This window comes from Anomaloglossus baeobatrachus, chromosome 6 (assembly GCF_048569485.1).
Source record: "Anomaloglossus baeobatrachus isolate aAnoBae1 chromosome 6, aAnoBae1.hap1, whole genome shotgun sequence".
NCBI classification, from domain to species: Eukaryota; Metazoa; Chordata; class Amphibia; order Anura; family Aromobatidae; genus Anomaloglossus; species Anomaloglossus baeobatrachus.
The window spans coordinates 68759613-68773217 of record NC_134358.1 but is presented as its reverse complement, the minus strand read 5'-3'; positions in this window follow the sequence as shown (position 1 = coordinate 68773217).

The window sequence follows — 13605 nt, the reverse complement described above, 5'->3', positions numbered from 1 at the left end:
TTCACCCTGCACCCCGGCCCTCGCCTACCGGGCCCCGGGACCAACAACCCCTACCCACGGAGGTGTCAACACCTAGCTGCGCAATTACATCGCTCCCGGGAGCCCCATACCTTCACCGCAGCGGTGGTGTCCACAATCACCACAGCCCGTGGGTGGCGTCACGAACTATCATCCCAAACCAAACACCCAAATCCCTACGTGTAGCGCTAACTCCCTTGCACAGCGACGTGACCCCCGGGTCCGTGAGAGGCTCGAGCCACCACACGCAGTACGAGCACGGATCCGAGCGGCTCGGCGGTCGCAGCCGAGCCTGCGGGGCGGTACAAGAGTGGGGCGGTACAGACAGACGAGCAGGTGGACCAAGTTTAACTTCCTCCTTGGACTTTCTGTAGGCCCCAATTTTCATAGGTTCTCCTGCCTCAATAGATTTGAGAGCGCAGGAAGTCACTGAAACACCCTTAAGTATACTCTTATCCTTAAGACATCTGTCAAATACACTGTCAGTGACAGTTTCTTCCAGAGACAATGGGGAGGGACTATAAACCATCATATCTCAAGACCCACCTCTTCCAACAAGCCTACAACCTACAATAGCCCTCAGCCCAGTAGACCACTGCGCAACCAGCTCTGTCCTCACCTATTGTACCATCACCCATTCCCTGTAGACTGTGAGCCCTCGCGGGCAGGGTCCTCTCTCCTCCTATACCAGTCTGTCTTGTACTGTTAATGATTGTTGTACGTATACCCTCTTTCACTTGTAAAGCGCCATGGAATAAATGGCGCTATAATAATAAATAATAATAATAATAATAATAATCTCGTATCCGGCTTGCAAGTCCCTGACAGAATTGACTGTGGAGATCTAAGTCATTCCATGAGATTTCCATTATCCAAGTCTGAACTGTAGTCTTCCAATTTATGATTTCAATGAACCAATCTGCAAATCATTGATTCAGCAACAGCAACCTTATCGCGGTCCCCATAAGCAGAGAATAAAGTATCAACTGAGTAAAAAACTGGAGGAGAATCCTCCAGCAAAGAAAATGCCCAAGTCTGAAGTTCTCCATGGAGCAACGATAGGAACATGCCCACTCGTTCCTTCGCATGAGACTCTCTCCTTCGCATGAGGCAGGATGTAGACAAAAATACAATTTACATAAAAAAAGATGGAAAACTTACTTCAGTCCCCATCAAAGCTATCTAGTAAATTTACCTTAGGTTCCGAAGACAGCTTTGAGTGGACTAAAACCTCCGTAGCAATGTATAAGGGTAAGTTCACACAGTGCGCTTTTCGCAGCGTTTTTGCGCATTTTTCGGGTGCGTTTTTGGCCTCAAAACTGCATGACTTTGCTTCCCCAGCAAAGTCTATGAGTTTTCATTTTTACTGTCCGCACACAACTTTTTTTTAAGCTGCGTTTTTGAGCTTTAAAAAAAAAAATGGACATGTCAATTCTTTCCTGCGTTTTTCTGCGTTTTCCCGTCATGCAATGCATTGGAAAAACGCAGTGATCAAAAACGCAGCAAAAAGCAGGCAAAAACCACCAAAATGCGGCAAAACACACATGCGTTTTTTGACGTGATTTTTTGCCGCGGGTGCGTTTTTGTGCCCACGGTGCTTTTTTTTCAGCACAAAAAAGCTGCTTTTTTTCTGTGCTTCTTTTCATGCTTTTTTCATGCTTCTTTTCATGCTTTCATGCTTTTTTTCTTGCATCTTTTCATGCTTTTTTTCTTGCTTTTTATCATGCTTCTATTCATGCTTCTTTTCATGCTTTTTTTCCTGCTTTTTTTCATGCTTTCGTGCTTTTTTTCCTGCTTTTTTTTCCTGCTTCTTTTCATGCTTTTTTTCTTACTATTGAATGCTTGTTTCAGCTCATTAAAGTTGGATGTGAAAAAAAAAGGTGTTCTGATATTATTTCCTTATTCAACCCATTTTCTTCCATCTCCATTTTGGAATAAAAGTGACAGGAAAATGATGATCCATTAGATCGTTTACCGGCGCCGCTATTCACCGACTCATGCAGGTGAGTAGCGGCGCCAGGAATCAGGTACTCAGAGATCACTGTTGCTATAGTAACTCGCTCATTATGTTACTATGGCAATGGTGGCAGCGGTGATGTCACCACTTACCAACCCGCAGTCTCTGCTCACTCATTGAGTGATTAGACAGCACGAGGAGCAGAAGCGTTCTTCCTCCCCCGTGCTTTCTGATGTAGCAGAGCTAGATCGGTGACAGAAGACCAGGATCGAGGAGGGATGAGAGGGAGTAATAAAGATGGAGTCCCTAAGTGTGTCTGTGTATTTATTTCTAATAAAGTATTTTTTCTGTGCGGTGTCTTTTTTTAACCCTTTATTGGAGATTCTAAGTGGCCGGGTCAAACTTGGCCTGACATTAAGAATCTCGGACTTAATACCAGCTGGTAAAACAAAGCTGGTATTAAAGCCTTATTACCCAGCGTGCCACCCGGCACCAGGTCCGCTGGAAGAGTTGGATACAGCGCCAGAAGATGGCACTTCTATGAAAGCACCATTTTCTGGGGCAGCTGCAGACTGCAATATGTAGCAGAGGGCCCAGAAAGCTTGGGCCAGTCTGCGCTGCGGATTCCAGTCCCTAGCTGTCTGGTTGCACCTGGCTGGACACAAAAATTCAAAAAAAACTCAAGAAAAAAGGGCTTCCCTGGATTTTCCATTGCCAGTTAAGGTAACACCAAGCAGTAAGGGTTAGCAGCTAGTAGCTGTTTGGGTTACCCTTAGCTAGCAATAGAAAATGCAGTGGGAGCCTACGCATTTTTTTTCTTTACCCCTAACCCTTTTGGGTTAGGGGTTTGTTTTTTTTATTTGTTTTTAATGAATTTAAAAAAAAAAATAAAACCAAAAAAATCGTCATTGGTTTCGCCATATTTTTGTATGCCAGCCAGGTACAGGAGGCAGGTATGGACTGCCCCCAACCCCCAGCTGCCTATTTGTACCCAGCTGGGCACCAAAAGTATAGGGAAGCCCTTCTTTTTAATTATTTCATGAATTTCATAAAATAATTTAAAAAAAAACAAAAAACGACGTGGGCTTCACCCAATTTATGTGTCCAGCCAGGTACAACTAGGCAGCTGGGGACTGGAATCCGCAGCACAGGGTGGCCCAAGCTTTTTGGGCCCCCCCGCTGCGAATTGCAGTCCGCAGCCACCCCAGAAAATGGCGCATTCATAGGAAGCGCCATCTTCTGGCGCTGTATCCAACTCTTCCAGCTGCCCTGGTATCGGGTGCCTCGCTGGGTAATAATGGGGTTAGGGCCAGCTTTGTATTATCAGCTGGCCCTAAGCCTGAAATTCATGGTGTCACGCCAATATTAGACATAGCCACCATGAATTTCTAGTAAAGATAATAACACAACACAGAGAAAAATATTTTTTATTAGAAATAAAACACAACACAATTAGTGACTCCATCTTTTTTGAACTAAAGAACCCCCCTCCGCCATAGTCCTAGGTCGAGGGTCCCGCGATGTCCAATCCGGATCCAATATCATCTGATCGGAAGGCAAACTGATCAGATGATGACACATCATCTGATCGGTTTGCCTTCTGATCAGATGATATTGGATTCAGGTCTTTGACACAGGTTCAAGGACCTGAATCAGATTACACATCAGCTGATTGTTTAAAAGTCCCATGAGCTGATAGCATCATCTGATCGTTTAAGTTCAGCGAAGATCAGCTGATTCATCATCTGCTTGTTAAAAAGCCGGCAGGCTTTCCACCGCTGGACGTAAACAATCAGCTGCTTACCGGCGGGTCCTGGAGCCAATGGGACGTGACCCGGGAGTCTGCAGAGAGGTGAGTAAGGTGAAGAGTTCATCCCAGCGGCGGATCTCCAGGAAACCCCTGTATTCACCTTGTGACATCCCCGGACCTCCCTGTAGAGTGGTGTCGGTAAAACACTGCAAGAATACTGAATGCCTGGTGCACAGCACAAGGTGAACACAGTTCATGCAGGAGGATCACCGGAGTTTTTCGGGGTTCACCTTGACGTCAACGGGGGTTGCCTGCATTTATGTGGCATAGGCTGTGCACCAGGCATTCAGTATTCTTGCAGTGTTTTTCCGCGACATTTCTTTGCAGGGAAGTCCGGGGATGTCAGGAGGTGAATACAATTCATGCCGGAGAATTACCGGGGGCTTTCCTGGAGATCCCCCGCTGGGATGAACTATTCACCTTGTGACGTCAGCGGGGGTCCCTGCATTGTTTTCCGCGACACGTCCCTGCAGGGAAGTTCGGGGATGTCACAAGGTGAATACAATTCATGCAGGGGGATTACCGAGCAATGCCCCCCCCCGCATTCCTGGAGATCCTTGCTGGGATGAACTCTTTACCTTGTGACGTCAGCGGGGGTCCCTGCATTGTTTACCGCGACACCTCGCTGTATAAGTTCAGGGATGTCAGGAGGTGAATACAATTCATGCAGGAGGATTACTGGGGGATTTCCTGGAGATCCCCGCTGGGATGAACTCTTTACCTTGTGACGTCAGCGTGGGTTTCCGGAGAGGTTTCCCACAAACAATGGGAGATAAGGAAATAGCTGCCGACGCTGGCTATGTGGCATTCTTCCATGAAGGAATCTACATAGTCATAGCTTTCTTTTCTCCCTAAAAACGCCCAAACGCATAAAATATAAAGCAACGTGGGCATTACACATGCATTTTTTCCTGCTTTTTCTCCCTACTCCATTGAAGTCAATTGGGGAAAAAAGCAGGAAAAATGCTAAAACAATTGACATGTTGCTTCTTTTTTCAGCAAGAAAAAAACTCCCTGTGGGCACAAGGCCTAAAAACGCCCTGTGGGCACAAGGCTTACTGTGTGTCCACATCGTTCATGAGGGAAGGTATTTACAGTGGGGAAAAAAAGTATTTAGTCAGCAACCAATTGTGCAATTTCTCCCACTTAAAAAGATGAGATTTGCCTGTAATTGACATCATAGGTGACCACAACTATGAGAGACAAAATGAGGAAACAAATCCAGAAAATCACCGCGTCTGATTTGTGAAGGTTTTTTTTGAAAATTATGGTGAATAAAAAGTATTTGGTCAATAGCAAAAGTTAATCTGAATATTTTGTTATATATCCTTTGTTGGCAATGACAGAGGTGAAATGTTTTCTGTAAGTCTTCACAAGGTTGGCACACACAGTTGGTGGTATGTTGGCCCATTCCTCCATGCAGATATCTTCTAGAGCAGTGATGTTTTGGGCCTGTCACCGGGCAACACAGACTTTCAACTCCCTCCAAAGGTTTTCTATGGGCTTGAGATCTGGAGACTTGCTAGGCCACTCCAGGACCTTCATATGCTTCTTATGAAGCCACTCCTTCCTTGCCCTGGCAGTGTGCTTGGGATCATTATCATGCTGAAAGACCCAGCTATGTTTTATCTTCAATGCCGTTGCTGATGGAAGGACGTTTACACTCAAAATCACACGATACATGGCCCCATTCATTCTTTCATGTACATGGATCAGTCGTTCTGGTCCCTTTGCAGAGAAACAGCCCCAAAGCATGATGTTGCCACCCCCATGCTTCACAGTAGGTCTGGTGTTCTTTGGATGCAACTCAGCCTTCTGTCTTCTCCAAAAATGATGAGCTGTGTTTCTACCAAACAATTCTACTTTGGTTTCACCAGACCATATGACATTCTCCCAATACTCTTCTGGCTCAAGCAGGGGAACACATCTGGCACTGCAGGATCTTAGTCCCTGGTGGTGTAGTGTGTTACTGATGGTAGCCTTTGTTCCGGTGGTCCCAGCTCTATGCAGGTCATTCACTAGGTGCCCCGTGTGGTTCTGGGATTTTTGCTCACTGTTCTTGTGATCATTTTGACCCCACGAAGTGAGATCTTGCGTGGAGCCCCAAATCGAGGGAGATTATCAGTGGTCTTGTATGTCTTCCATTTTCTTATTTTTGCTCCCACAGTTGATTTCATCACACCAAGCTGCTTGCCTATTGCATATTCAGTCTTCCCAGCCTGGTACAGGGTTACAATTTTGTCTCTGGTGTCCTCCGACAGCTCTTTGGTCTTCACCATAATGGAGTTTGGAGTGTAACTGAGGTTGTGGACAGGTGTCTTTTATACTGATAACAAGGTCAAACAGGTGCCATTACTACAGGTAATGAGTGGAGGATAGAGGAGCCTCTTAAATAAGAAGTTACAAGTCCGTGAGAGCCAGAAATCTTGCATGTTTTTAGGTTACTAAATGCTTATTTTCCACCATAAGTTGCAAAACAAATCTTGCCAAATCAGACGTGATTTTCGGGATTTTTTTTTCTCATTTTGTCTCTCATAGTTGTGGTCTACTTATGATGTCAATTACTGGCCTCTCTACTTTTTAAGTGGGAGAACTTACAACAATTGATGGCTGACTAAATACATTTTTTCCCCACTGTATAGTCACGCCCGAAAGGTGACTGGACAGACAAACGAGTATAAGACACATGTTAACATAAAAGACTAAGGCCAGGCAACAGATTATAAACACCCAGGGAAAAGGTTTATCTGCTGTGGTTCAGTGGATAGATAAACCAACCACAAGGCACAGGCTCAAGGGTTTTAATCCTGGACTGATGACACGTTGCTTCCTGTGCAGATATGTGGTACCCAATGGGAGAGTTACGCACCCCCACAGGTCTACACATTACACACGAAAGGCACAGTCATTTGGACCATCTCAACACCACTTATAAGGATTGAGTGTGTTCCCAAGTTAAATTAACTAAGTTACAGGCTGCTGCATTATATTAGCAGCAAAGCACTGCATAATCAAACCAACAAGGTACTAACATATGGGACAAGCACATAGTGGCAGATAGGTACAAAAACAGGTCATATACAAATTGCTTACCATGCAAAAATAATAAGTGTAGACCAGTGGGGGGAAAAGTCCCAACATGTGTTTCGTGTGTTGCTTAGTCGTGGGACCGTGAAAACTGAGTGGTGTTCAGATGGTCCAAATGACTGCACCTTTCATGTGTAATGTGTAGACCTCCGGGGGTCTTCTTTCACCCTTCTGTGTCCTGTGTACTTGGATTGTATACATTTTGTAATATTTGTATCCCCTGTACTTGCTGAAATTTTTGTTATTTCATATACATTTTGTTGTTCCAACTTAGTTGAGTCAATCATGACATAAAAAGGGGGTGCTTATTTGGCAAAGTGAAAGACTACCTTTAATTTTGTTGGTGTTCATTCATGCTACAGTGCTGGCCAAAAGTATTGGCACCCCTGCAATTCTGTCAGATAATACTCAGTTTCTTCTTGAAAATTATTGCAATCACAAATTCTTTGGTATTATTAACTTCATTTATTTTGCTTGCAATGAAAAAACACAAAAGAGAATGAAACAAAAATCAAATCATTGATCATTTCACACAAAACTCCAAAAATGGGCCAGACAAAAGTATTGGCACCCTTAGCCTAATACTTGGTTGTACAACCTTTAGCCAAAATAACTGCGAACAACCGCTTCCGGTAACCATCAATGAGTTTCTTACAATGCTCTGCTGGAATTTTAGACCATTCTTCTTTGGCAAACTGCTCCAGGTCCCTGAGATTTGAAGGGGGCCTTCTCCAAACTGCCATTTTGAGATCTCTCCACAGGTGTTCTATGGGGTTCAGGTCTGGACTCATTGCTGGCCACTTTAGTAGTCTCCAGTGCTATCTCTCAAACCGTTTTCTAGTGCTTTTTGAAGTGTGTTTTGGGTCATTGTTCTGCTGGAAGACCCATGACCTCTGAGGGAGACCCAGATTTCTCACACTGGGCCCTACATTATGCTGCAAAATTTGTTGGTAGTCTTGCAGCAGAGAAAGGTATACCAAAAAGGATCACAACACCGTCAAAATAAATAGAAAAAGACTTTATTGCAACAGAAGTAAATCACACATCTCCACACTAAGAGGCACACAAGGAAACATAATTAAAAACACTTAAAAAGCCAGAGGCATAATGAACCAACCCGCCAGGAATCGGCATAATGGAATCACAATATAAATGAATAGTATAGAACTCTCCTATAGACAGAATGTATGTCTGGCCATATAGCTAATATGCCAGTGTACAGTATTTCAGAAAAAGCTATAAGCCATGTAGTTTGTGGACCAATTGGCAAAATATAGGCTGACACTTTATATTAGAAAGCAAGGTTATAGTACATACTAGTCTATGGTTGTATGTCTAACACAATTTAGACTAGTCAATATCAATCATACCTACATAGTTTGTGGACCAATAACAAATTTTTTTGCTGACACTATATTAAAGAGGCATAATTATAGTACATACTGGTCTATGATTACATGTATGACACAATTAGACACATCAATATCAATCATACCCACAGGACTGTGCACTATAAACCAATAGTAGATGGTGATGGTAAACAAATTTAGGATATAAAACCCATAGGTAGGGTCCCAAGTACCTAGGCAAATCCTTATCAGCCCTATCACTAGGTAGTCAGGCTGTTTTGGCCCTATAAGGCAAGCTAGCGCAAAGTTCTTGCCCAGAGCAAAGCAGTTCCGGATCTATACTTACTATCAGGAATGGATAGCAACCATGTGGGTAAAGATAATGGGGAGAGTGAAAGGTTCCTGGCGTGGTGACCCCACGCGTATCGCCACCTATAATGGTGGCTTCCTCAGGGGAAAATACAGGCCATTTGTTGGTAGTCTTCAGACTTCATGCCATGCACACGGTCAAGCAGTCCAGTGCCAGAGGCAGCAAAGCAGCCCCAAAACATCAGGGAACTTCTGCCATGTTTGACTGTAGGGACCGTGTTCTTTTCTTTGAATGCCTCTTTTTTTTTCCTGTAAACTCTATGTTGATGGCTTTTCCCAAAAAGCTCTACTTTTGTCTCATCTGACCAGAGAACATTCTTCCAAAACGTTTTAGGCTTTCTCAGGTAAGTTTTGGCAAACTCCAGCCTGGCTTTTTTATGTCTCGGGGTAAGAAGTGGGGTATTCCTGGGTATCCTACCATATAGTCTCTTTTCATTCAGATGCCGACGGATATTACGGGGGGACACTGTTGTATTCTCAGACTGCAGGGCAGCTTGAACTTGTTTGGATGTTAGTCGAGGTTCTTTATCCACCATCCGCACAATCTTGCGTTGAAATCTCTCGTCAATTTTTCTTTTCCTTCCACATCTAGGGAGTTTAGCCACAGTGCCATGGGCTTTAAACTTCTTGATGACACTGCGCACCGTAGACACAGGAACTTTCAGGTCTTTGGAGATGGACTTGTAGCCTTGAGATTGCTCATGCTTCCTCACAATTTGGATTCTCAAGTCCTCAGACAGTTCTTTGGTCTTCTTTCTTTTCTCCATGCTCAATGTGGTACACACAAGGACACAGGACAGAGGCTGAGTCAACTTTAATCCATGTCAACTGGCTGCAAGTGTGATTTAGTTATTGCCAACACCTGTTAGGTGCCACAGGTAAGTTACAGGTGCTGTTAATTACACAAATTAGAGAAGCATCACATGATTTTTCAAACAGTGCCAATACTTTTGTCCACCCCCTTTTTTATGTTTGGTGTGGAATTATATCCAATTTGGCTTTATGACAATTTTTTTTCATTGAAGACAAATTAAATGAAGATAATAATACCAAAGAATTTGTGATTGCAATAATTTTCAAGAAGAAACTGAGTATTATCTGAGAGAATTGCAGGGGTGCCAATACTTTTGGCCAGCACTGTATATGAACTTTTTTGCCCTTTAACCACACTATGAGATCCAGTGTTGTTTCTCTATGTTGTTTAACACGCTTCTTCATTGTTGCTGTGCGTGATGACGGTGGAGGGGGGCCCGATGTCAGCGGCGGCGGCACCGGGTCATATAGCGGCCGCGTAGTCTGCGCCCGATCAGCGCAGCTCCTCTCACAGAAAGGAGCTACTTGCTGATCTGCAGAGCGGGCCCCTAAGCGGCCGGGCCCGGTCGCAGTCGCAAGCTCTGCGACCGCGGTAGTTATGCCTCTGGCTACATGGCAGAGTGAATGCAAGTGTGGATCAGAACCTTCTTCAACAACATGTGATTCCTTTCTTGCGTTCATCAGTCAATTAGCCAGCAATTTTCATGCAGCACTATGCCCCCTGTCATACAGCAAAATAAGTAAAACAGTTCCTTGAAACAGAAAACACTGAAACAATGAAATGACCGCCTAGAGTCCTGATCTAATCCCAAGAGAAAACCTCTGGAAAATCCTTGGTGACAAAGTTATGGTGACGTTAGGCATACATAAGGCAGTCAAATTCGGGCCAGGAGACCTGATAGATAGCTAGATAGACGGCATTGCTGTCCGTACTTGGAGGTTTCTCAAATATGTATCTCACAGTCCATTAGTTTTGCGGCAGCCACATGGATCAAAAACGTATGAGAACCGGATGCTGGACACTAATGAAAAATAGTGTTTCTTTTGTTGTTTTTTTACGTACAAGAAGAAAAACTGACATTGCAGTATGAGATAAAATAGGGAATAAAGGGAGTACATTCTGGGATAGTGTTACATTTTTTGTGCAATTATTTGTGTTTAGCTTTCTTTTAAACATTCTTTAATTTCAGATGATAAATTCCCTCTAATCAATGTTTATTCAGTTTTTAAGCGTGATATTGCAGATCGGGTGGAACTGTTATTGTTCAGCCTTAGTTTACATGGCTCTATTAATCATAGTGATGGGTCTTGTGTCACCATGAAACCATAATGGAAACCTTGAGGAGCCATATAAAAAAAAACAACATTCCTTGAGTTCTTGCTGTCACGCCCACGTCAGTAACCCTTCCTTATGTGCATGTGACAATGAGCCACCAAACACTTCAAAGGCTGGAGCATCTCAAGACATTACCTGTATAGAATTTCTATATATTTTACTGATAAACATGTAGTACATTGTACTGTGGAAACTGTAGCTATGCTTAAAGGGACTCTGTCAGGATATTTCTGCAATGTAACCTGAAGACAGCATGCTGCAACAGTTAAAACAGAGACTATAGCCCTGCATCTGTTATCTCACAGTCTTTTTTTGTTTACCTGCAATTTTAGTTTAATCCTGTTATCTTTATCATTAGTGGGTCTCAGCAGTGTGTGACTCTGCCCCTTCTGTGATTAGCAGATTGTGTCTATGGAAATGTGCACAGAAAGCCTGGTGTGGGCAGGGCACCTCCCAGAGCTCTGCTACATTCAAAATCTAAAATCTTTCAGTGTGTCAGAACGGCTGCATCCAGTAATCTAAGTGACACATCATTGAACTCAGGTCCTCTTTGCCAACATCATGTTGTTCTCAGATAAGAAAGCAAAAACCTGCTGCCAGATTCCCTTTAAATGGGTATTTCTTCTTTCCAGTATACTGCAGCACTTCATTTTTAGAAATGGTAAGGTTTCTGATGTGTCGAACCTACTCTGATCAGACATTGATGGCCTATTCCTAATGAACAGCCTTTGTTAATAAAATTCCACTCATTTAAAGGGAATATATCACCAGCTTAGTGCCATCTAATCAGAGAGCAGCATATTGTAGAGACAGAGACCCTAATTCCACCCAGGTGTGACTTAATACTCTGCTTGCTATAGTTTTGACAAAGTCACTGTTTTATCAGCAGGAGACTAAAAGACTAGTAAACCTGCTGCCATGTAATACAACCCCACCCCCACCACTAATTGGCAGCTTTCTGGCTATGCACAGTGTTCACAGAAAGCTACCAATCAGTGGAGTGGGCATGGTTATACAGAGCTCAGCATTTAGAAAGCTCGTCGACCTGCAACAGATAAAACAATGATTTTTTTTTGTTTACCAAAATGACAACAAACAACTCACATATATCATTGGACTTAGGGTCTCTTTCCTTACATTATGCTGCTCTCAGATGGGGTAGCAAAAATCTGGTAACAGACTCCATTTAAATATCTAAGTACTTTAGTTTCACTGTATAGTTACTATCTATCGCTCTATATTAGCCATTACTACATCAGAAATAGACAAATTTCTCATTTTCAACACTGGTGGGGTCTCATATATCAAATAATGCCAATTATCCTAAGGGCAGACAGCAAACAAAAAAGAGGCAAGCAGGCTTGGTGTAGCCAAACTACTGGTAACAAAACTACTACATTTTCAGGTAGATAACCAACTGGTAAAATCCTGGTCCAGTTATGATTCAGAGTCCCCTGGACTTCTGATCATGCGCACTAAATTGATGCCGGGTGTAAGCTTCCCGGCTTCAGTGAGGTATAGTCCGCATGACCTGAAGTTCCGGTGACTCCGGATCACGTGCAGTGCACATCCATCCTTCGCTGGCTGCCATCATGACTGAGGTACGTGCAGTGTTGCTGCGCATTCATCAGGGGCACATGCCAACAGGGGCGTGATAACATATTATGTGGCGCAACTTGTCAAGGGACGTCACGCCCTTGCGACTAGTCCCTGGCCTCAGCATATAATAAATGATAGAAAAAGTATTTCTAAAGATCCCTTTATCTATGCTAGTGTATGTGTGGCGCCCCTGAGGCTGTGGTCGCCACAGGGTACTGCACCTCAATTAAGGTGCGGTATCCATCTCAGGTAAGGAGGGGGTTAATCACCGGTGTTCTACATTCACACGCTACATACAGCTTCGGAACCTTCTCACAGGGTGGGATGGCTCAGGGTAGGCAGGGGAGTGGCTATCACGATGCATGGGATTTCCCAGTCACTGAAGCCAGCCACCTGACAAGACACCTTTGGAACTCTTGGACTGTACTAGGCCCGGGGCTTGTAGAGGGAGCTCGGCCAGGGTACCTAACTGCGGAAGGGGACATTCCAGACCAGGGACATTCTCCTTCTCCTTCTCTTCAAACACCGGTGGTGGCCCCCTTACTTGTCTGTGATTGACCGAAGTCCGCAACAGCAGAGACCGGAACCTGGGTGCAGTTTTAAATCAGTGAGTAAAAGAACCTGGAACCGCAGTTGCCGACTCAGACTCTGATTAGCAACGCCGTCGCCCGTCCCACCCTCCGGCACTTCCAAGGGACGCCATCCCACCATCATCCACCTGGGGACCGCTCCGCCTGTGGGGAGCGACACCATCCCGGCTGCCATAACACCTGCTCCGGTGAGGAATTCTGCAGCGGGGGCTACTCCCTCGCCTTATACCACAGGTGGCGTCACGATAAACTTTCCCCAATAACCCCACTTTTCCCACCATTTCGGGGCAACGGAACCAGGCAAGGCCACCCGTGACATTGCCAGACCCGACCTGAAAAGGCCCGGCGACGAGTAGCTCAACCACCTTCCCCGTGGGGCGTTACATATATGTGACGCCCTGGACCCCAGGGGTCACAGGTAATAACACCTACCACTTACACACACACCCCCACCCCCTGTGAGGTCATACACCAGTCACCCGAATGGGAGACCTGATGCCTCCCTCAGGGCCAGTAGGGCACACCAGCTGGGCGGAGTCAGGCGGAAAGGCACGCCCACCGAGGAGACTACTGTCCTGAGGCAGGAAGTACAAACAGAACAGTTTAGAGTGTGACAGTGACAGGAGGTGAAAAGGAGAGAAACTGTCAGGGACCCGGGTTGGAGCCTGGGCCCCTTG